General features: G+C 43.1%; 1 long non-coding RNA gene across 1 annotated transcript in view; it reads left to right on the plus strand.

Annotated features, from left to right (window-relative positions):
- Positions 1-2,599: 2,599 nt before the first annotated feature.
- LOC144287415 (uncharacterized) overlaps positions 2,600-23,521 on the plus strand; it is a 38,015-nt gene continuing 17,093 nt past the window's right edge. Inside the window, exon 1 of the long non-coding RNA XR_013355216.1 lies at positions 2,600-3,153. This is a non-coding gene — a long non-coding RNA (uncharacterized LOC144287415). The remainder of the gene's footprint in view (positions 3,154-23,521) is intronic.

The raw sequence follows: 23,521 nt of genomic DNA on the forward strand, positions 1-23,521 counted from the left end.
AATACATGCACTAAAGCACCCACATCCTCTGCAACGTCTGAAGAATGTACAGCAATTTTCTTCCTGGGGACAACCCCTCCCATAGGCTAATACCAGCATGTGACTAGCCTCCAGTTTGAAAGCCTAAAAATATTTTCATATAGTAATTATTTGAACATTTCAGCTTGCTTAATGGCCTGAAGTCTGTGAAGTCATATGTATGTGTGTGTGTGAATGTACGCACACGTGTATATGTGTGTGCTTGCTCTGAGTGGAACAGAACTCTAGATGCAGTATATTTGGAATGAATGATTATCATAAACAAATATGTGTCTGGTAGAACAAACACATTGAGGAGATTGCCTGCTTTAGTGCGTACCTTGAAAGAGAAAATGGAGTCAAACTTGCCCATCAACTTGCTGTTGAGCTGCCATCACTTGATCAATTTCAGCCTCAGATGGTCTGGCTGTAGACTAACCCATTTAATAATTCAGTCCTAAATATCTTAAAAGTGTGAAAAAATGTTTCATTGCTCTGGTATCTTACCTATAGAAACCTCAGTTCATTTGTGGTAGTTAGTGGCAGACGTAAGGAATTCCAGAATATTGGTGGATAATGTCATACCAATTTTCCTATGATAAATTCAGACCCACATGTAGGTATGACTTTCATGAAAAAAGAACAATATCATCTTCTCTCTTATCATCAGATAATAATCTCGTGCAGAAATATGAGGAAAAATCAATTATCTATATATTGCATCTGTAGAATAAGCAAGTAGCATAATGAATGAGAAGCAGTGACTTCCTTAGAAAAGAATAACATTATTCTGCCCATTGTGACTTTGTCATTGCCATGAGGAGATGCTCTTTTAAAATAAATCATATATTAAATCATTACGTAAGGATCTGTCATTAAAATGAGGAGTATTTATTACATTCAAACATAGGTAATACTATTCTCCTTTGTAATGAATGTATCTGGGACATTGCCTCCTTTCTCTACAGCATGAGTCCAGAGAAATGGAAGAGCTAAAATAAAATAACATATCAGATCCTGTACTTTATCCTTCACCCCATAGGACAAGTCCCAGATCCTACAATGAAAAAGTGTAAGATAATGTGGCCTTGTTTTTCACAAGATAGGTAAACATCACTAATGCACTAACATCCTCTTGGCAGCACGTTAGCTTTATGCTGGCTTTTAATGTTTGTGGCTAAAATCAAGTTTATATTTCTGCACAAATACAGCACTTTATGTCATCAGCTTTATACGGTAACTGACGTCAATCTGTAGCTGATTAATAGCCAGTGATTAAAAATAAATTGTTGTCAAATGGCATGCCATTAAAATAACATCTAAAATATCTCCAGAAATCATAAACAGGGTCAGCTGGTGCCAGTATCTGTCTGTGTTTGCGATGAGGCATCCCTTCGTCACCTTCCTGATCCCTAAAACCTTCTAGAAAACACAATTTCTGTGAAATCTAGGTTGTCAGCATGAAGAGAAAGTTGGCAGAACACAGAGTTCTGTTGCTAAGCGATCCCTGGCAAATGTGATACGTGTACATTATGGCATTTGATGACATCTTCAGGAGAGGAGAGAGTCCAACCTGATGGGAACGCATCATTTCCTGGAGATGGGCAAATGCCACAGGAGCCAAGGGTGGGGGTCTGTCCTGCTGCCCAGGACCCCAAGCCATCTCGATTGGGAAATAAAATTAAGTTCTATTGAATATTTAGAGTCTAAGTATTTTCTGCCTGTATCTACCCTTGCTTCACCTTTGAAAGGGAGGGAGTGATGATTCTGCTGTGTTTCCATTTATCACTGTGTCAGAAGGGGTGTTAGTCATAGCCATATGCCCAGGTGAGCACTGATTTATAGGGCTTCTTGAGTGCAAAAGAGAAGGGAAGAAATTTAATACTACTACATGTACTATGTGAAGACATCGGGTAAAATCCCAGGGGCCTGGTGATTTTAAATACAAGTTCTATCCAGTTGGACTGGAAAAGGATCAGAGATCAGCTGATTCAAGCCCCTATTCTACATCCAGAGACCAAGGTGTGGAGATGGTAAATGGAGAGCTCTCTGCAAATAAAACCTTGGCGGGGCATCCCTCAATACATGGAACTGCAGGATAAAATACAGATGCTGATCTTTGAGAATCACAGGACTTTACTTTATTATCTCTTTAATTCTAATGAAAGTTACCCTTGAAGATCCAGCAAACACATGTTCCACATTTCGAGAAGCACAAAGGAGAGATCTGATGAGAGTACTGCCAGTTTGCTTACTAGGGTTTCCACAAGTGTTCTGTTCTCTCAGTTGGCTTGGCTGTGATATTTTCTCCTGCTTTTAAGTAAATAAGTCACATTTTCTGGGCCTGTTGTTCTCAGTGAGAACTGACATCTTCATCCAGATATTCCCGATGCTTCAACCTGACAGATAAGCCCATAATAACAATATGGCTCTTGCTGAACCTTTGGTATTAACATTACATTCTGAGTTACATCTTCCCTTGAAGTGTTAGCACACTCAGGTTGTGTGATGTTCACTAGGATGATCAGGAATCAGGAAACGTGATAAGTCATCAGAAATTTGCAACCCTGATGGGAGAAAACATTTGAGAACAGTATGTTATTCTGAAGTTGAGACATTCTCTAGAACAACATGGGCCTGATGGTTAAAAATGGCTTGATGAAATGTACGTTCATACTCCACTTCATTTCAGTCGGGGCTGTTTGACCAGAAGTAAACGAATAGCATAACTAAAACTTCCTGTGTTTCTTAATCCTTCAGGAGCACCACTTGTTGAATTGTATTGTTAACAACAAGGGAGATCCCCGGTGCAAGGATTTTCAAAGGCTGCATCAGAGTTGAATTCAGGAGCTTGAAGCTTGCAAGTCTGTTCTCTGGGAGCCTGAGATCTGAGTTGGAAGCCTGGCTGTTACAAGTCTGTTGGGCTAGTGACAGTCTCCACGTTTCAACCTCATCAGTAAAATGTGGAAGATAGAATGACCTGCCTCTCAGGGTTGTTATAAGAATTAAAGGAGTTAGTGCATATAAAGTGCTTCACTCAAAAAATACTTGCTTCATTTCCGCATCTGTAGAATGAGGACAACAAAAATGCCCACCTCGGAGGGGACGCTGTGAGAACTACAGGAAGTGTTTAAGGTAAGTGCTGGAATAGGCTCAATAACCATTAGCTAAAATAGTGATGTTAATGGGCCTCCATTTTAGTGATTTGAAAAGATGATGGAGTCCACACCAATATCATAGACGTGCACCTATCATCCTCATCCTCCCTACCTAGGCTTCTGTTGATCCAGATCATGGCTTTTGTAAGAAGCCTTAACTAATAGATTTCTAGAAGAGAGATATATCTAGCTCGAAAATAAATATTCAGCAGAGTCTACCTTGTGGGGCTCCTGAGCCTTCCTAAGGCCCCGAGATCTGTTCCCCCTATACTGCCACCTGACCAAATCTAGGTGGCCGGGTTGCATAAGTATCCATTTCGTATCAACAAAAAGTGTGTCGTATCTTAAGAGCATGTTGGGTCTCCTGTGGGCAGGTCAAAAGAAATTATACTGTGATATCGTTTCCATGTCAAATAGTTGACCTTCACAAAAAAAAAAAAAAAAAAAAACTGTCATTGGAATTAATTCGTTCGCCACTGCTTTCAATTCACACGTGCTATGCATTATCAAAAAGTAGAAAGATGATTTAGCTGGATTCACAGTCATCAAATGAGAAAAAGATTCTGTCTTCACAGAGATCATTTGTTTGGTGCCCTTATACACAGGGAAACAACTGTGAGGTTAGGGCTCGTTATTGCTGCTGATTTAAAATTTCACAACCAAAATCAGTAAATCCATCAGATTCGAAATCTAGTAAAATTATCATTTTTTGCATTTTGTACAGACATTTCAAACTAGAGGTTACTCTGTTTTAAAGTACCAAGGGCTGGAATGAAGAATTATTTACATGTTTACTTAGGAGAGGTGAAGAGATAAGTCAGAAAAAGGGGCATGCGGGCTTAGGACAGGGACTCCTGTTTGTCATGAACTGTTTCCAGAGCTGGCGGGGGCAGGTTTGTATTACTGTCCTAGCCGCAAAGAATGAAATCACAAATTACTTTTAGAGGTAGGAAACAATAAAACACTGCTGTCTATAATTACCAATATTTATGCCCCCTCAAAAAAACAATTTAAACTCTAGGATAAAAATCAAAACTCAAACTGCATAATCCATAGGAAATAATGATAATAAAATGCAATCTATGAAAATCTGTGCCACACAGCTGAAACAATACTCAAAGGATAATTGATAGGCCTCACTATTTATTTGTATTGATAAACAAGGTGTGCAAATCACATAGATAAACACAAAATTCAACAAATTAGAACACTACAGCTCACCTAATGCAGCATACGGAGAACAAGAATAAATATACAAATAGAAATGCATGAGTCAGAAAAAAAAAAACTAGTTGAAGCAATTGTTCAAAAACAAGAATTTCAAAAAGATTTAATACTGGATTCACCCATAACTAATTTATACATGAGGAAAAAAGGGCTAAAACACAAAGACACACATTTTTCAAGGGTCATGTCAATTATAAGAGACTACTTTGATCCAATCTATGCACACAACCTTGAGAATCAGGATAAATTGATGATTTGGAAACACTAGCAGAACTGATCCCAGATGATGAGAATAAACAGAACAGACTATCAAAAAAGAAATAACCACAGTTGACAAATCATATCTCTTAAGATGTAGCAGAGAGATTCATTGGGGATTTCTGGCAATCTTTCAATACTCCGATGACCTCCATACCCTTTGAACTGCTTCAGAGCATAGACAATAGCTTTGCATTCTTCTTTTAAGATGAGCATGGAGAGCAAAAAGAAAAAGAAAGAGAAGCCACAGATCAGTCTCACTGAGGAATAATGAAGTGGAAATACTAAACCAAATATTAGCTTACAAAATACAAATTTATATTAAAAAACACCCCATGAAGAAGTAAGGGTGTCTATTTTAAGAGATATGATTCAATATTAGAAAACCTATCAATGCAAGTTTTATATGAAAGTAGTGAAAGAAAACAACCACAAACATCTCCACTGAAGATGAAAAAGTGTTTATTAAAATTTAGCATCTATTCTTAATTGAACAGAATATCTTATCAAAATAGTAATAAACAGGTAATAACTAGGTATGAATATTTCTGTATATCAATCCAAAAGGCAGCACAGTATCATGCTTAAAAGGAAAACCTAGAAGCACTCCCATTAACACCAGCCTGATGTTCACTGTCACCAACCTGTGTAGCCCTGGTTTGGAAAAACTTGTTGTGTCATTAGATAAGAGGAAGAAATGAGAAGTGCAAATTTAGGAAAGAATAGATGAAAGAAAATAAATTCATAAACAGATTCAATATATACATGAATTTAATAAATAATAAAGATGGTATTTATACTCCTTTGGGAAAAAAAACCGATTTGATTATTTAACAAATGGTGTTGGAACAATCGGATCTCCATCTGCAGGAAAAGATAATGAAGTGAGATTCCCTTCCTCATTGGCAACACCAATATAACTTTCAGTTCCATTCAACGTTTGCTAAAATCAATAACAAACGTAACCCATATAAACATACAAATAAAACAGGTTCCCATGAAGACTTCTGTCACAATTATTTGGGAAGGAGAAAGCTTTTTGAAGAATAAAAACTTAGGGCAACGCGGGTGGCTCAGTGGTTTAGCGCTGCCTTCAGTCCAGGGCGTGATCCTGGAGACCCGGGATCGAATCCCACATCGGGCTCCCTGCATGGAGCCTGCTTCTCCCTCTGCCTGTGTCTCTGCCTCTCTCTCTCTGTGTGTGTCTCTCATGAATAAATAAATAAATAAATAAAATCTTAAAAAAAAAAAAAGAATAAAAACTCAGAAAACTCGAAGAATGGGCTGATATACTTATTACATTATACTTTTTGAACCCTTCATTAATTTAAAAAAAATTTAAAAATAGAGTAATGACACCTTTAGAAAAAAATAACACAAATTCCAGGGCTATAAATTGAAAACATCTAGCTGACCTCTCAATTCTGTCCAGCTTTCAATTTCTACTAAACTTATTGCATTTAAAATAATTCACAGGTATTATGGGCTTATCCCAGCACATAAAACCAAAGACTTGTGTTGAGGTCCTTACCCCTAAAAATATCAAGAATGCCATTGAAGTAGCAAGATAAGTACACAATATAATTAAAAGACTTTGAAAGAATGACTAACAGCCATGGTGTTGATGGTGCCAACATAGCTTTGAATTTCCCCAAGTGCCTAGGCTACAAATAGCCATTAAGTGATCAAAGAAAAAGCATCCATTGACAATTTTTATAATAAAATGAAATAACAAGGTGTGACCACCAACCTGAACACAAGTTGCTGAAACAAGCAGTCAACACCATCAAGGCCCGGATGCTCTCTACATCCATGTGGGAAGTGGTGTCAGCAGCAATAAGGACTGTGGCCAGAAGAAGTACCCAACCTGCCAATAGAGGAAGTAAGGGCTGTTTGTCCTTAGTATGAAGCATCTGTGGTCAGACCTAGAGACAAGATCTAGATTCTAAGAAGCCTTGGAAATGAATTTTTGGACTGACTTTCAGGGCAAGCTCCATATTGAGGAGCAACTAGAGAAAAAAACAGAATTGAGGGCCATAATAACAATAGAGAAGAAAGAAGGAGGAGGTCCAAACGGAGGTGGGGGAGAGGACAGAGGACATGGGAGGCCAGAATGCAAGCTGCCATATTCTATAAAACTATATAGATTAGCACAAGAAGGGGCTCTTTATAAGTTGACAGACTTATCAATATATAAGTGTTATGAATAGAACATTGATAAATCTAGAGAATTTCCTTCCCTGATCCCTTCCTACAGAATCTACTAAAGAACAAGCTTCAGGCAACCAAAGTGACTCCAGAAAAATTGATGTAAGACCCAGTAGAGACAATTGAGCATGAAATCACTGAGGGGTATCAGACTAAGTGAGCATTCAGAGAGCCTGGCTTGGAATGCTTAAGGTCATGATAAGACAGAGCAAAGGACGAAAGGACAGGGCAAAAATTGGAGGGAGAATCTGGATATATATATAAATTTTAATTATGTTTAATCATCAAAATTGGGACTGGTAGGGGCACCTGGGTGGCTCAGTTAGTGAAACATCTGCCTTCAGCTCAGGTCATGATCTCAGGGTCCTGGGATCGAGTCCCATGTTGGGGTCCCTACTCGATGGGGAGCCTGCTTCTCCCTTTTTCTCTGCCCCTCCCTTCACTGCTCATGCTCTTGCTCATGCTCTCTCTTTCTCTCTCTCTCCCTTAAATGAATAAATAAGTCTTTTTAAAAAGTCCTTTAAAAAATTGGGACTGATCTTATTGCTATTCTGAGACTCTTATTTCTGTGACATGGGAAAGCCATGAATAGTTATAGGACGATATAAGTTTTTCATCATCTGCATCTTTTAGAGCCAGGATCCTTGGCCTGAAAGAGGTAAACAGATATTTAACATAGAATAGGTAAAATATAAGCTCTTTTAGCCTGAATTTAAATTGTAAACGTTGATAACATACTCAAGAAATATTTTATGATTAAGTAGATCATTAAATCATCTATCAAGTGTTTAGCTTTAAACTCCTTCTGCTGAAAAGGCCTAAAAGCAATGACTTGTCAGGTAGCAATGAACACTCCTAATGCCAAGACTGTGGTCTTGTGTTGCCATTTCTCACCAAAGAAAACCAAGCTAAACAACAACAACAACAACAACAACAAAACAAAACAAAACAAAACAAAACAAAACAAAACAAGCTTCCTGGAGAAGTGGCTGATCCCAGATCTGCAGTAGGAGACTTCAGCGTCGGCTTGGAGCACCTTGCAGTACCAGACAGCAAGGAAGCTATGAACATCAGTAGGATCAGGTCAAAAGACTCAAGAGCCAATTTCAAAAGGCTTCTGCTGAGTGAAAGAGAAAAATCTGAGTTTCAAAAAGGATCAAAATTCAATTTCAATGATATGAAACTATCAAATAGATATAAATTCTTAAGTTTGTAATGATGTTAAAAAATAATAATCAATTGAATTTTGGAGATGTCTTTGAAACTGGAGGAGTGTAAGAGGAGAACCAGAGAGGAAAGAATATTTCTTGCTTTAAAATTATTCCAAAAAAATTTTTTTTAAGATTTTATTTATTTATGAGAGACAGAGAGAGAGAGAGAGGCAGAGACACAGGCAGAGGGAGAAGCAGGTTCCGTGCAGGGAGCCCAATGTGGGACTCGATCCCGGGACTCCAGGATAATGCTCTGGACTGAAGGTGGTGCTAAACCACTGAGCCACCGGGACTGCCCCAAAATATTTTTTAAATGATAGAAGTGAAATATCAACATTTTGCTACTCCATTGAAGGAATGGACTTGGGCTCTGAGTATAAATGAAAGCTACGCTCTCTGATTTTTCCAGAGACGGTGACAGAACATGAGAGACTCTTAACTCTGGGAAATGAACAAAGGGTAGTGGAAGGTAAGGTGGATGGGGGGATGGGGTGACTGGGTGACAGGCACTGAGGGGGGTACCTGACGGGATGAGCGCTGGGTGTTATACTATATGTTGGCAAATTGAACTCCAATAAAAAAATATACAAAAAAATGATAGCTACCAGCAGAAATGAAAGACATTTCAAATATTCTGTGCCTTCTGATGAAACAGTTTGACATCACCCATGTTCCTGCCAAAGGCATCAAATGAGATTCCACCGTCAATCTGGAAAAACAAAGGACAGAGGAGCCTGTTGAGCTGCACAAAGAGAATGCAATTGTCCGAATCCAGACGGTGGGGCTCTCTTGGGGCTGAATAATGTATCCCAGATCTTTGGAACAGTTTAATTTAAGGGAACTGAAGGATGGGCAAGGTAATGTGACTAGAAAGAGACTTGTGAAAAAAGAGAAGTTTGTTTTTTTGGTGGGTAAACCTCAATAACAGCATGTGGGGATGCCAGTTGGATGAGCAAACCGTAAGGAAATGCAAGGAAGTAGTTATGACAAAAGTTGAGAAGAGCGAGTCTTTCAGGGGGACAGGCCCATGGAAGGGCTTCTGCAGGGTCTGACAAAGGTCTGTTCTGTTCATGAATGGTAGTATGTGCCTTATAAATAGTTCACTAAATTGTATCTTTGTTCTGGGTGTTCTTCTGTATATAGGCTTTAATTTACAGTAATTTTTTTTTTTAAATCTACACTGCAAAACTAAAGGGAAATTTACTAGGAATCATAAACTACATTCATCCCTGTGTTTATTCGGTGAACACATGAAGAACACTTCGAATGTGCTGGCCACTGGCTCTACTCTGAATTTTGTCCAAAGGAAGCCAGAGGGGGATGGAAATGTGCAAGCCTGGGAAGTTTCAGAAATCCACGATCACATCCAGTGACATGGTTTTCTGAATCTTGCTCAGAATTCCAACCCATGTGAAAGTAAGAGGTAAAACCCTTGAAGATGTGTATCTCTGAAGTGAAGACCTGAAAGAAAGGATCGTCATTAGCAGGCTAATGAAACTAACTCCAAACCCATCCTCTGCGGAGGCCCCGCACATGAAGGGGGTGCCGTTCCAATCCCATCTCCCACTGGTCTCTAACTGGTCAAATCTCAAATTAAAAAGTAGCAGAAGATGTAAAATGGTCACAAGTCCAGCCAGAACGTTTCCTAAGAGCATTGGCAAAAAGAAAACTTTATAGAAGAGCCTCGAATCAAATCTAGATTCCTTAAACTTCTATTATGAATTAGAAAGTAGAATGCTTTGGAGACAAATCACAAAAGTAAAATCTGCCCCATTCCAGCTTGTATCCATGACATAAGACAAAAGACTGTCTTTGCAAACAGATATTAAACGATATGTCACCTTTGGCAAAGGATTTGGTCATTGGGAAGATATCTTTATTTAGCAACACTTGATTTCTTTGTTGGAAGCTATTTCCTGTTGCATTTGTGTGCGAAAAAGGAAAGTTTCTAAGCAACCGTATTGTATGCTGACTGTCTAATCCCAGTAAAAAACGAGTTTTTTTTTTTCTAGAGAAAGGCTATGTATCTATTTCATATAAACTGAATCCTTCAAGTCTATGCTGCTTGGTTATCAGAACTGTTTGGAAATTGATAATATTTTTGACATCAAAGTTTCCAGGTGAGAGAAAAGATAAAGATAAAGCCAAAGGGATAACAGACAGAGCCTAGATTGTTTTCCTCTGCCCACAAATAAGATACCTACAGCTTATTTCCATTTAATCCCTTATCTTTGCCAATAAATAGAAAAATCAAATGAGTTTTCTTTTCTACCCAGCAAACCCACTGGTGGTAAACTGATGGCGTGCATGCCATCCAGAGGGAATAATGGTTTTGAACTTTGCAACCTGCGTTCCGCCAGGAGAGAGGTTTACTCAAAGCAAAGAAATATGGCCAATTTCTGTCTACATTTGTTAATGAACAAAGCATTTTTTTAACCTAAGCCTTCCAGTGAAGCTGGGTTTATCCCTTAGCTGGGGGAGTTTATTTAGATGATTGTCTTTGCCTTTTCATACACTTTCTTCCTGATAGATAGTATCTGGTTATTTCTGACATAATAACGTTCAGCTCATTATATCATGCTTATAAAGCACCATTATAGGACAATAATTATGGACCAATAATAAACAGGGGCTCTTTTCTTAGCTCCCTAGAGTGGAGTGTTAAATGCTGAGAGGCTATATTTTTGTCGGTAAGCATGCAGACTGGCAGGATGAACTGGGTTTGTATCTTAGATCTTCCGCTCACTATGTGTGCTTCCAGGAAGGTTAGTTGGCCTCTCATTTCTTCTTTACACAACAGAGCTAATTGCATCTCTCTCAGGTTGGGACATAAATGCTCAGTGAAGTTTACCTGTTATGAGACATTCTATGTTCAGCATCACAATTTCTCCACAAAATGGATACTTACGTAGAATCAAGTGTGTTGAGGGTTTTGTTTTCTAGAATGTACTTATATTTATGGAAGGGATGGCCCATTTGAGTCTGTCTAACTTCTACTTGAGAATCAGTCTTTGATCTTATTAACATGTTCTTTGAACCACCTACTTTGAGAAAAATTTGGGAAGTGAAAAATCCTGGACCCTACTTCTGGCTTAGAGAGGGTGTGGCTGGCTTAATACGATTTTTGTATTTGGTGTGAACAAAAAAAAAAATCTCTACTTGCATTTGCACATTTTGAGGGAGAGCGGTTTGGTTCTGGCAAGATCATACAGGGAAGTATCTCTGCTTGTCAGCATCCTTTCCACGGTGTCCCTGTCTCTCCCAGCTTCTCTTTCACTGGGACCTTCCCCACCAAGAGCAGAATAGCCAGGGAGAGAAGCAGGATGGAATACTAACTAGAGAATGGCCAGAGTGTCCAACCTGGGTTCACTGCCAGGTCAGCTGGAAGCAGGGGAGGGAAAAAAGAAGCCAAGAGAATAACGAAGCTGGAAAGTGTGGAACTTGGAACATGCGCAGCCTTGAGTGGATGCGTGCCAGGGAGTGTCTGAGTGTGCACTGTGCATGCATGTGCCCCTAAGGAGGAGGAGGAAAGAAATCTCACCATGCAGTGTCCCCTGCAGAGCACTTGGGCTGCAACGGATTTCCCAGGATGCTTTGTTTACCTCTGAGTACATTCATTTCTTTAACTTGGGTGGACCCTCAGTAAGGTAGGAAATGCCCCCCCTCCTTGAGTTCCTAGCCTGTACCTCTAAGTGCAGTGTGGACATGGCCTGCCTTCTAGGGAACAGCAGGGCATGGGCAAGAGGGCGGGAGTGAGCAGGAAGCAGACACCCTCCAGACCCAGAAGAGCAGACAGAGAAGCTCCTCATGGTCAACACCACACACGTTTCCTCTGTCTCTGGGTCAGGTCCGGGGAGGACTATGGGCTTTTCCGACTTTTGCCTGTGGCATGGGGAGAGGTACACAGTCACAAATCAGTGGTGTGCTCTTAAGGCAGAGTGGAATTGGGAGGGGGTTGGGAAGGGGCAGGAAGCATGTTCTGACTGTTCCTCTGTTTCCACAACCTCCCAGGTACCCTGGGCCCTGCCTTCCTCAGCTGTCCCCTCGGCTACAATCACTCCATCCTGGGGTAATCAATGATGCCCGGAGAGAAGGCCCAATTCCACAGCTCCAGTTAATGCCTAGGGAATAAAATGGAGGCCCCGTACGGGAGAGAATCTTGAGGTGGAGGTCCCTGGATCTCCCTTTCCTCAGCTGAAGCGCTGGGGCTGGGTCCACGGGGAGCCGGCTCCTTCCCTGACCTAGAACAACTCATCGCCTGACCTCCCCTCCTCGCCCCCATCTAAGACCTACAGTTCCTGGAACAGAGAGCCCACTGCTGGGGCCCTCGGTGCCGCCAAGCCTCCTGCTCCTCCAGGACGAGCCCCCTCGCCCAGCTCTGGGTAAAAGCCACCCGAGGGCGGTGTCCATAGGCTGCTGGCCTCCCTCACGTGGGCACCCGTGTCTGCTGCTGCTCAAACACAAGTCTGCCAGGCTGTGGAGTCATTTTAGTTGGTCATGATCTTTATGGTTCCAACTGAATAAAATGGAGAAAGAGCCAGCGTCCATCACCTCTAGTGAAGATGGGCTTCACTTCCCTCCCAGGGGTGTGTGTGCTGGGGTGGGGGGATGTACACATGCACGTGGTTCTGCAGTAGGAGACGCATTCCCACGGTGCAGGAATCAAGGTGCAGTGATGAAAGGTCACGTCCAGCCTGGCACCTGTGCACACTGGTGTGGACACACGGGGGCTGGCCCATCCAGGTGCTGCAAATGAACTTGGGTTACAGCCCTCAGATCTCTTCTGGAGCACTCACTGGGAGCTTCAGGCATGTTTTCAATCCTCATTCTTTCATTTGGTGCTTGATGAACTCCTCCTGCCCTCCTGGACTCTAGTTTCTCTACTGTTTGTCTTCTCATTTCCTTGGCTCTTTTCCTCCGTCCATCCCATGATATTAGGGCAAAGCCCTTGGTGCCTTCCTCGTATCACGACAGCCACGTATGTGATCGATAGGGTCAAATGAGCATCCTTGGACTTGGGTGTTGAAAATGCTCCATTTTGGTTATGTTGTTAGTCTTCTCTTACTTGGCATGGTTTTCTGCTCATGAACATCATACCATGGGCGGACACAGTGCATGCATGTGGCTATGAGTTTTCATAGTTATGGACTTCATAAGTTCCATATACAGTATGTACACATATTTACATATAAACTTAGAAGGAGAGAGAATGGATGATACTTTCTTGTTGATACAACACACAAAAGTATGGTAAAAACACTTTGCGCAGCATATGTTTTGTGCCTGTGCACTATTTGTGATGATGCACAAGAACGCAGGTATGAGGACAATATAGAACCCTTCTTCATAGAGCCCCATTTCCAGTCAGGGAAGACTTTGCAGAAAATGACAGTTTCTGAAGCTGATGGTCAGCCAGCCTGAGGCTCTGCCTGACAACCAGACCCTCTTTGCTGGAAGGTTTCTCGTGCACCAGCATGGTTGTCTGCAATGACCATTAAAACGTATTTCCATGCAGTGTGTCCTGGTTTTGAAATCACGCACACCATCCAGAAAGCTCCAAGTCAGCCTTTTCCTGAAGGCTTCACTGTGTGTTTCTCTATGCTGCTTGTTGCTCCTAATTCTATAGCTAAATTGATCTTCTGCACCACATTCAGAAGAGGGAAATGAAGCTTTTAGAGCTTGCTATGGATTCAGAGAGCTCCTCTCCTGGGTGTTGTCTATGGTCTCAGCAATTATATTTTTTATCTAAGGCATTTTTATGTGAATAAAATAATCTCAGTTTCTTAAATGAGACAATTAAACTCCATTTTACCTTGTTTCCCCAGGGCTGTGAAGTCCTTACTCTAAGAGAATATCTTTGTTCAACTCCCTGATAGACTTTTATTCTCTTTATTGACTGACATCTATGTTCTGAATTTTTCATGCCTGTGTTACATGGACCAGACAGGGTAGGAGTTGAACCCTGCCCTACAGGTGCCTGTCTGAATAGTTGAGACCCACGTGATAATTGCCAGTGCAGAAGTGGAGGTTCCCACATTCTTTGAGTTAGTAGTGTTTCTCACTAGCCTGCACCCAGTTGGGAGCAACGACTTTGTTTCTCAGTGCCAGTTCTTGCATTTCCATATGTACCAGAGTGTTCTGCTGCTCTGTTCAGGACCTTGCAATTGGTAGCTCTGCTATCACTGGGAAAAGGTAAGGCTGAGTCAAGTCAGTGAGGTCAACAGGGAAAGCCTGTCCTCTTTGGGGTAGATTTTATTATTCAGGATATTCATTTTCCTTCCCTAGAGACATGATATTTCTCTGCCCATAGATATCAGGCTTGGCCATGGAACTGTAAGTGTTCTTTCAGATAGAAGATTTGGGAGGGGTGTGTAAGCCCAGCTCCCACCTTGCTAAGTGCATGTCACTCGTGCAGATGATAGAAAGTAAGAGGAAGAGACATGCACTGTCCTTGAGCAGAAGCTTTAGAAGCTTCCTCTTGGTCCCTCTTATCTCCCTTCCCCTTCCACGTCAAGATTGACAGTGACCCAGAGAGCAACTCCATCAGACTAGGTCCCAAACTGAAGATAACACTGAACAGAGCCAAAGCAGACCCCAGATGGACACAGAACAGGAGCAGGAAATCAGCCTGTGCTGCCCAGCCCCTGAGAGCCCAGGGCTGCTTTTTAGCCAGCATTGCGCCTAGGCTCTCCTGACTGATACACTTCCTAGTCTGTGCGAGTGCTTTACAGTGTTCAGCCCACCACTGAACCTGGAGCTGCTACAAACCATCTGTCCTGGATAAGTATTGTGATACATACGTTTGTGTTACAAAGTTGTTCAATGACTTTTAAAGAAAGGTCTCCAGTAGAGCGGTAAGCCTGCTGGTGGAAGACACATGTCTGAGGAGAGTGGCTGAGATGGTCAGGGGAAGGGGGTGTGCACCCAGTGCAGAGGCGCATGGCCAAGAAGGGGCCCCTCCTGGGGCTGAGCAGCTGCAGCTCAGTGCCAGGGGACCTGAGCTCTACTGTAGGTGTGTGGGCCTCTCAAACACAAAAGCCACAAATAGTTTGCCACTCTGTAATCCACCCAGGTTTATGTTCCATCCACCATTGTGGCCTGTATGAATTCACATCAAAGCTGGAAAGACAGAGGGGCACCTGTGTGGCTCAGCTGGTTAAGCCTCTGACTCTTAAGTTTTGGCTCAGGTGGTGATCTTGGGGCCGTGAGCTTGAGCCCTGTGTCGGGCTCAATGCTCAGCACAGAGTCTGCTTCAGATTCTCTCTCTTTCCCTAGGCCCCTCACCCACCATTCTTTCTTTCTCTCTGTAAAATAAATAAATCTTTTTAAAAAAAAGAAGCTGAAAAGATAGGGAATATATCCAGAGTGAGACCACTTCTCACTACTCTTCTACCACAACTTAGATCCAAGCTAATAATAATAACATCTCTCTTACCTGGGTTGTTATCACTGCTTCTTAGTTGAGTTTCTTGCTTCCACTCGTTTTTTTTTTTTTTTTTTAAGATTTTATTTATTCATTCATGAAAGACACACAGAGAGAGAGACAGAGAGAGAGAGAGGCAGAGACACAGGTAGAAGTAGAAGCAGGCTCCCCGCAGGGAGCCCGATGCAGCATTCGATCCCAGGACTGAGCCAAAGGTAAATGCTCAACCGCTGAGCCACCCCCAGGTGTCCCTTGCTTCCACTCTTGATTCCTTTTGTGAGTTGAACTGTGTCCCAAGAAAAGATATGTTAAAGTCCTAACATCAGTATCTGTAAATGTGACCTTATTTGGACATAGGTCTTGGCAAACAAAATCAATTTAAGATGAGGTCAGATTGGGGTAAGCCCTAACCTAATGATTGGAGTCCTTATGAGAGAAATATTTAGAGACCCTGAGACACAGGGAAGAAAGTCTTCATGTGGATGGAGATGGAGGCAGAGATTGAAGGTATGCTACCACAAGCCAAGGAACACCAAGGATCTGTTCTGCGTAGTTTTGAAGTTTTTCTGCATGGTCAGAGTCCAGGCTCTGAAGTGAGAACATCAGTTCAGTCCCAGCTCTAGTCAGTTACACCTGCTTGGGCGATTTACTTCATATCTCCATGTTAGTGTTCACGTCCCTACAATGAGAGTTTTGAAAGTGCCTATCTCAAAAGATTATTTAGAGTGATAAATGAGATTATTCATCTAAGTTCTTAGAATGTAGCGTGGCACCTTGAAAGCCGTTAGTGAATTAATAACACATTATTTTATTGGATAAAATAACCAATGGATTAACAATAGATAAATAAGAGATTATTGTAAACAATCATAGAAATTCTCTCTGGGTTGTTTAATTTTGTCATTATTTGATGCAGTCTTGGATGATCCTCTGCTCTACCTCCTCCATGCATTTACCTTTTGTAACTTTAGAAAAATACATCTTGATTATTTTGATTCTTCTTCCAACCAAGATGAAGTTACAGGGACCAGATTTCTCTCCTACCTGCAACAACAGAAGAAAGAGTGAAAAGTATGAAACAAGGATTTTCTGACATTGGATATCAGCCAGAACGGCACAGCGAGGCTCACAGGAAGCAAACAAGTAAGCCTATGATTGTCAGCACTCGTGCCTGGTGACAGCCCCCGGATGCAGCAGGAAGATGACTCCCCAGGAGACTGGCTCTTTCCCTGAGTGGGGGAGACGGCCCTGAGAACCCATACAGGCCGAAGGAGAGAGTTCCCCCCCATAAGGAAACAAGGAAAGGGCAACTGCAGAGAGAGAGAGAGAGAGAGAGAAAGCTCCCAAGATCAGCAGAGGGGTCCCCTAGTGTCTGTGGCTGACTGTCACTGCATGCTCACTAGGAAACATCCCCTGGCTGGGGCAAGAACACCCTATAAGGCTCAAGGGGACAGTCCCTGAAGTTCACACAAAGCCAGGAGTAGAGTGTGTTCCCACCAGTCAGAGAGGAAAGAACTTGTAATTTATGGGGTATCAGCAGGGTAATGAGAAGGGTCTGTCTAAGCGGGAGGTACACTTAGTCCTGCACCGAAGGAGGCATTGGTCCCACTGAATGAAGACCTCACAGGATCAAGCTGTCCCCAAGTAACTTAGCCATCTCCTCGAACAAAGCCCAGGGATATTTACAGGGATGTAAAAACATCCATCACACAGAAAATACATCATGTCTGCCATTCAGTTAAAAAGGGTACCACTATGAAAAGAAGCAGACACATAGACACAGACCCAAAACAGATCCGAAAATGACACAGGCTACAGAAGCAGGAGCTAAGGACACTACGACCGCTGTGTCTGTATTCAAGAGACAGCAGGACAAGCTGAGTGCGTCAGAGGCAGACCCGGGAGATGGAGAAATGAGCCAAACCACACTCCTAGTGATAGAAGCTACATTTGCCTGAGGAGGAACCTGTGACGGATCAGTAGCAGGGCAGATGTCGCAGAGGGAAAGAAGAATGAGCCTGAAGACACCGCAAGAGAGACCATCTCAGTGACACACAGCGGGGCGGGGCGGCGGGGAAAGGCTGACCTGGGTGAGAGAAGCGCCACCGATCTGTGTGGCAACTTCGAGCCGCCTCATCCAAAGGCGCAGAAACCCTTTTTGAAAAAACAAAGTGTGAAAATTTCCCAAATTTGGTGAAAACGATCAATTCACTGCTCGGGGCCGCTCGGCCAACCCTAGCACGAAAGAGCAGGAAGAAAATGACATCAAGACGCATGGTAATGAAATTGCACACAAAGCTTTCGTCCTCGGCCGGTCTTTCAAAGGCGGCGCGTGATGGCAAATACATGTTTTAACTTTGCTCCCCGAGGGCAGCTGGTTCCCTCCGCATATCGGGGTGCCCGTGAGGGGCCTGCGGCAGGTCCCACGACTGCGGCTTCAGCGCTCGGGGGCTGAACGCAAAGTGCCCCGGGCGCGCCCTGGGTCTCCCGCGGCTCCGGGCGCCTGGTTGGAGGTGCTGGGGCTGCCCAGGGCCTCGGCCGCGCTGCCCGGGCTCCCCTCCTCTGATCCGCCGTCTGCGTGGGTCCCTGGCGGCCGCCGAGGCCCGGCTCCTCCTTCCTTCCTTCCAGGGTCCCCCTCGGCGCGGCCCTGCCCCTGGTGCTCCTGGGGACCCCTCCTTTCTCCCGGCTGCTGATGGACGTGGAGAGTTCACGACCCCCTTCACTAGGGGGGCCCTTCGGGACCTGCTTTCCCCCTCGGACACGGAGGCTGGACACCTGCTGCTCCCGGCCCTGGAAGCGGTGGCGGTGGCCGGGCCGGGCCCCGGGCGTCCGCGCTCCTGGCCTGGTGGACCCGCCCTCCCCGACGGCCGCGGCGCGGCTGTGCACGTCCAGCACCGCGGCCCCCTGCACAGCGCACCTCCCCCTGCGGGGCTGCTCGGAGGAAGGGGCGCTCGGCTTCCCTGTGCTCGGCGGGGCAGGCCGGGACTGGTGTCCTGGGGCTGCCCGCAGCCCGTGAGCACAATGCCTGCAGCCTGGGGGTGAGCCCGGACGGCTGTCCTCGCGCCCCCGCGCCCCAGAGCACACTGGAGACGGCTCGGGTCGCGGTGGCACCACCAGCCGCTCGGCGCCCTGAGTCGCCCACGGGAGGTACCGCGGGGGGCCTCTCAGCTCGGGGGACCAGGCTGCCCTGGGAGCCGCGGTGCCCACTGTGTCTTGGAGGGTTTACAAGTAAAGAAAGTTGCTTTAAAAATGAAAAGTCGGGGGGGATCCCTGGGTGGCGCAGCGGTTTGGCGCCTGCCTTTGGCCCAGGGCGCGATCCTGGAGACCCGGGATCGAGTCCCGCGTCGGGCTCCCTGCATGGAGCCTGCTTCTCCCTCTGCCTGTGTCTCTGCCTCTCTCTCTCTCTATCATAAATAAATAAATCTTTAAAAAGAAAGGAAAAGTTAGGGATGGGACTCGTTGTTCCTGGAATTATTCCCAGGCCACACTATGTAACAGAATGAATGTGTTTATGAGTTAGATGGAAGAGCCATGAAATTCTTGGATAAAAATGGAGCATGTGTTGGTCTAAAAAAAAGGGCAAAATACCCTTTTCAGGGTGCCATAATTTTTTTTTTTTTAGGGTGCCATAATTTTTGTATAAAAATAGATTTTAGTTGTTAGGACATACAGAAAAACATGTATTGTTAGTAAACTTAAGAAAATGCCATCAATGAAAGAAATTTTCAAAGTACGATAAGGAATGATTCTCTTACAAGGTGCAGGTAATTTGGTAATGGCAGAATGTGCTAGGTGGGTGATTTATTTTTCATTAATTAGAAGTTAGGGATTATAAAAAGACATTATGATAAACAAAGTACTACTTCAAACATAACTCAGTCGTATAACTCATTACTTAACTATAGGAAGTATTTTCATGGTACTTAGATGCTTCTGGATACAGTAGATACGTCTTTGGCTTCATACATTTTATTAGAATATTTAATCCATCAATTGTTCTGTTATCTTCAACATATAGAAATACATTGAACTATCTTGATATATTCAGGCAGTCTTCCTCCCCCAACCCAACCAAATTTGCCCTCCTCTGTAGCAAAATGATGTAAAACATTCAGATAACTTCAAAAACACTAAAGCAATCTATTTTGGAAGCAGGCGTGTGAAGGCACAGCCCTCCCTGTGGTGAGGAATTCCTTGGAGTAGAAAGGAAAACCCCAAGTGTAAACGGGTCCATTTAACTGCATATTTAATCAGAAATAAGATCAATAGTGGTGAACGTAACAGGAAAAATGACTTATTACTTATAATTTACAAAACTGCAACAGATGCAGCACAGTCATGACTCCTAGTAAAATAATACAGAAAAACCATGAAAGAGAATTCCAGAGCCTCTGACATCCCTAATTGGTTAATCCCTGGGAGTTCAGGGCTATTTTTCCAAGTTACACAGATGAGGAAATTGAGGGATTCTGTGGCTGAAGGCCATGAAATGAGCAAATAAAAGGGTAAAACTTGTAATAAACAGCTCTGGGCCGAGACCACAGACAGAGACAGCTTCTCCAGTTTACAGAAGGCAAACTGGAAGAAATCCACTGCTGTCCCCTGGGGTGGGGGCTCCACTGACGGGCACATTTGCAGCCAGAGGACCCATCCTGCCTTCCGCGTCCTCGGTACTTGGCACAACAGGCATCTGCTAAGTCAGTGGATGAAGAGATCAACAAACAGGCTTTTGAGACAGCCCACGTGTGTGTTGTGTAAACTCGGTCACCCAATGTTCAAGCACAGGTGTAATCAGAAGCACCAGAAGGTGAGTCCCATGGTCCCCGCTATAATGATCCCTCTGATACAAAACCAGGAAGATGGGATGCCAGTGAACACAGCCCTGAACTGGGCTTCTCAGTCTTCCCTACTCCTTAAAAATCATTTCACTTTGCATTTGGGCATGGAGCAGCTCTACTTGTTCAATAGCAGACATTTCTCGTTTGCTTATTTTTTTTTTCTGCCTCTTGAAAGGACACTGGCAGCCAAGAGCTCAATACTTTTCTTCACTTGTATCTATGAGTTTTGTGGTTGAGGTTGTGACATGGAAAGTTCACATAAATAGCAAAGGTTTAGTCATTAAATACACTGTTCCCTCACTCCTTTTGCCTGAACTTCCTGTCTTCTGCTTGAGCCAAGTATGTCCTGCATTTCGTAGAACGTCATTCTGTCACCAGAGTGATGAATTTGCAACACACAGCACCCATGCCCCGATGTCTCTGTCTCCAAACATTGTGTTGACCTGGTCATCTGCATCCGCTTTTGGGAGAGGACCAGCTACTGGACTGGAAGTGAAGAGCATCCGAGGGATGCAGACCAACAGGTGCTGCCTTCGCACTTACACTTCAGAGGGTGAGACCAAGGGAATACCCAAAGGGCATCCTTCCTCAACATCTTTGCAGAAAATACTTGGAATAGGAAGATCCCGATGGTAGATTACTAGGTAGGAAAATACATGTGGAGTGAGGAGCACCACTACAAACCCCACAAAAGTGGGAATCCTCCCACTGTCTCTCACTTCCTTTATCAAGTGTGAGAGTTTTGTTAGCTATGAAGATGAAGAAGTCCTTTGGTTCCAGGTTGGTTTGGCTTCTGGAAACTGGCAAAAAGAGAAGCACTTGAGGAAGACAGCACTTTTCTGGGCTGAAAACACATATTACTGAAGGGGTTTCATTTTATTTAAAACGTTTGCCAGGTATGGGTAGGAAACTGCCAGCCCTTCAGCTCAAATTGTTCTATTTATTTACAGCAGCATTAAACTGGTACATTAGTGATTTCCATTCTTGCTTTGCAGTAACACAGTACACGTCTAATGATATTTATTGTAAACATCTCAATCTATGATAACCAAAATATATCTTCATGCACTTTAACATTTTAAAAATCCATTCGACCATGGCAGAAGAGGTTCTGCAGGGGAGAGGGTGTTGCAAGCACAGTGAGGAGATAATGCAGCCCCAAGGGCTTGTGGATCACAGTCCTGGATCTCCCCCTGAACTTTCCCCCAGAACTTTCCCTTCATCCTCCCTGACCTCAGAAATACACTATCCTCTGTGATAAGAACTGCTTAAGAAAACCTGTCTGAAGCTCCAGCATCCCTTTGTACTGTTTTGTTCATTCTCCCTGTGATTCTACACCCCAGAATGTGCTCCTATCCTGCAAGCTCATTTAGTGAACGGGCCAATTCCAGCCCAGCCTTGGCGGGTGCATGAGGACCCCGCCAACCGCAGTCCTCGCTCTCTTTTGGTTAGATGGGCGCTGCATGTGGTAGCTCTGTCTCATGGAGGCACTCATGTTTCTACAGATCTGGGCTTGCATTTTGGCTATTCTTTCCTGGCTCCAGCCAACTTCATCAATCACCAGCAATCATTCATTACACTGAAGGCTTCTCTCTTCAGGACCAGGACTAGCAGCTGGCTATTAGTTTTTACTCCACCAAAAATGGGGTTTGGAAATAGTCTTCAGCTGCGTCAGGTCTGGAGGCAGAAGTGCCATGCAGAAATCCATGAGAAAGTCTTTCACTTATGCAGGAACAGAGTATCCGAGGCTTTTGTCTCTGGTTCTCTGGAGCTCTGAGAGACTGCCCTTGCCTCATTGTTTGATTGATTGATTGATTTTTCTGAGTACAAATTGGTTAATCTCTAAAAAATTTAAATGCTGACATGGCAAGATTTTACTTGTTGTAGATATCAGATTATCAAAGATAGTTAAAAAAAAAAAAAAAGATGGGGCACCTGGGTGGTTCAGTGGTTGAGCATCTGCCTTAGGCTCAGGGTGTGATCCCGGGGTCCTGGGATCAAGTCCCTTTTCAGGCTCCCTGCTGGGAGCCTACTTCTCCCTCTGCCTCTCTCTGTGTGTCTCTCATTAATAAATAAATAAAAATCTTAAAAAAATAAAAATAAAATTTAAAAAAGTGTTTGAGCCCAAAATGTGATTTAGAGGTCCGAAAACAACATATGTTTTCTGCTTTCATAGAAATATGGAGGACACCATGGGCCATACCATGGCCATGAACCTCGGCCATGGTACCAGTTGTACCAGTTTAGTTGGAGTTTAAACATTGCAACATTTTTTGAGAACAGCCTTGGTCTCAAGATCTCTTTTTACCCTGCTTCAATTTTATGCACCATTAAAGTTCTCCCCAACAAGGCTGGGAGGAAGGAAAAGAACGTACCAAACTACTCTAGCCTACGGAAACAGAACACTGAATGGGTGTATGTGGCAGATGCCATCTGCTGAGTATCCAAAACCCAGACAAAGGGTCAGGGATTTCTGTCTGTTTTGTTTAGTGCTGTAATGCCAAAACCTATTATGGTGACTGGCATAATCAATAAAGATTTGTTGAATGGATGATATGCATTTTACAAGAGGGCAAGCAAGACTTGGGGGGTATATTTTTAAAAGCAGCACTCAATATTGCCTGAGTCTGACCTTCAGGTTAACAATGCATTAATTACTGAAGATATTCTCCTCAAATCTTTTTTTTTTTTTTAAAGCAAACAAAAACTGATACATTTTTTTTTTCTTTTTACGATTTCTATTTTCATGTTCAAGTTTGGCGTTTGGATTACCACCTGAATGAAGTCATCGTCACATTTAAAAGACAAGGTCAAATGAAGGGGAAAAACAACACGGCAATCATCATAAAAGGAAATAGCAATAATCATATCCATAAAAGCAAAGTTTAATCCAATTAACTAAAAAGAGAGTTAGAAATAAAATGACTATATTGTGGCTAATGGAGAATTCCTATCTTCATTCTTTGCTGAAAAAAAATGCATGGATGCATTCATTTTTTCCTCTCAAAAATGAAAGCAATAAAACAAATGAGAGTCCTAATCTTTATTTCAAATAAATGGAAAGAAATGGGCTGAAATCTACTTAGTTCTCTGAGAAAAAAAATGCAAATGAGGTTTATTATGAGGCTTTCGGAAATGAATGGTCAAGAGTTAGCTGTATGAATACCCTGACAGCATATA

This window comes from Canis aureus, chromosome 17, assembly GCF_053574225.1.
Source record: "Canis aureus isolate CA01 chromosome 17, VMU_Caureus_v.1.0, whole genome shotgun sequence".
In the NCBI taxonomy this organism is placed as follows: Eukaryota; Metazoa; Chordata; class Mammalia; order Carnivora; family Canidae; genus Canis; species Canis aureus.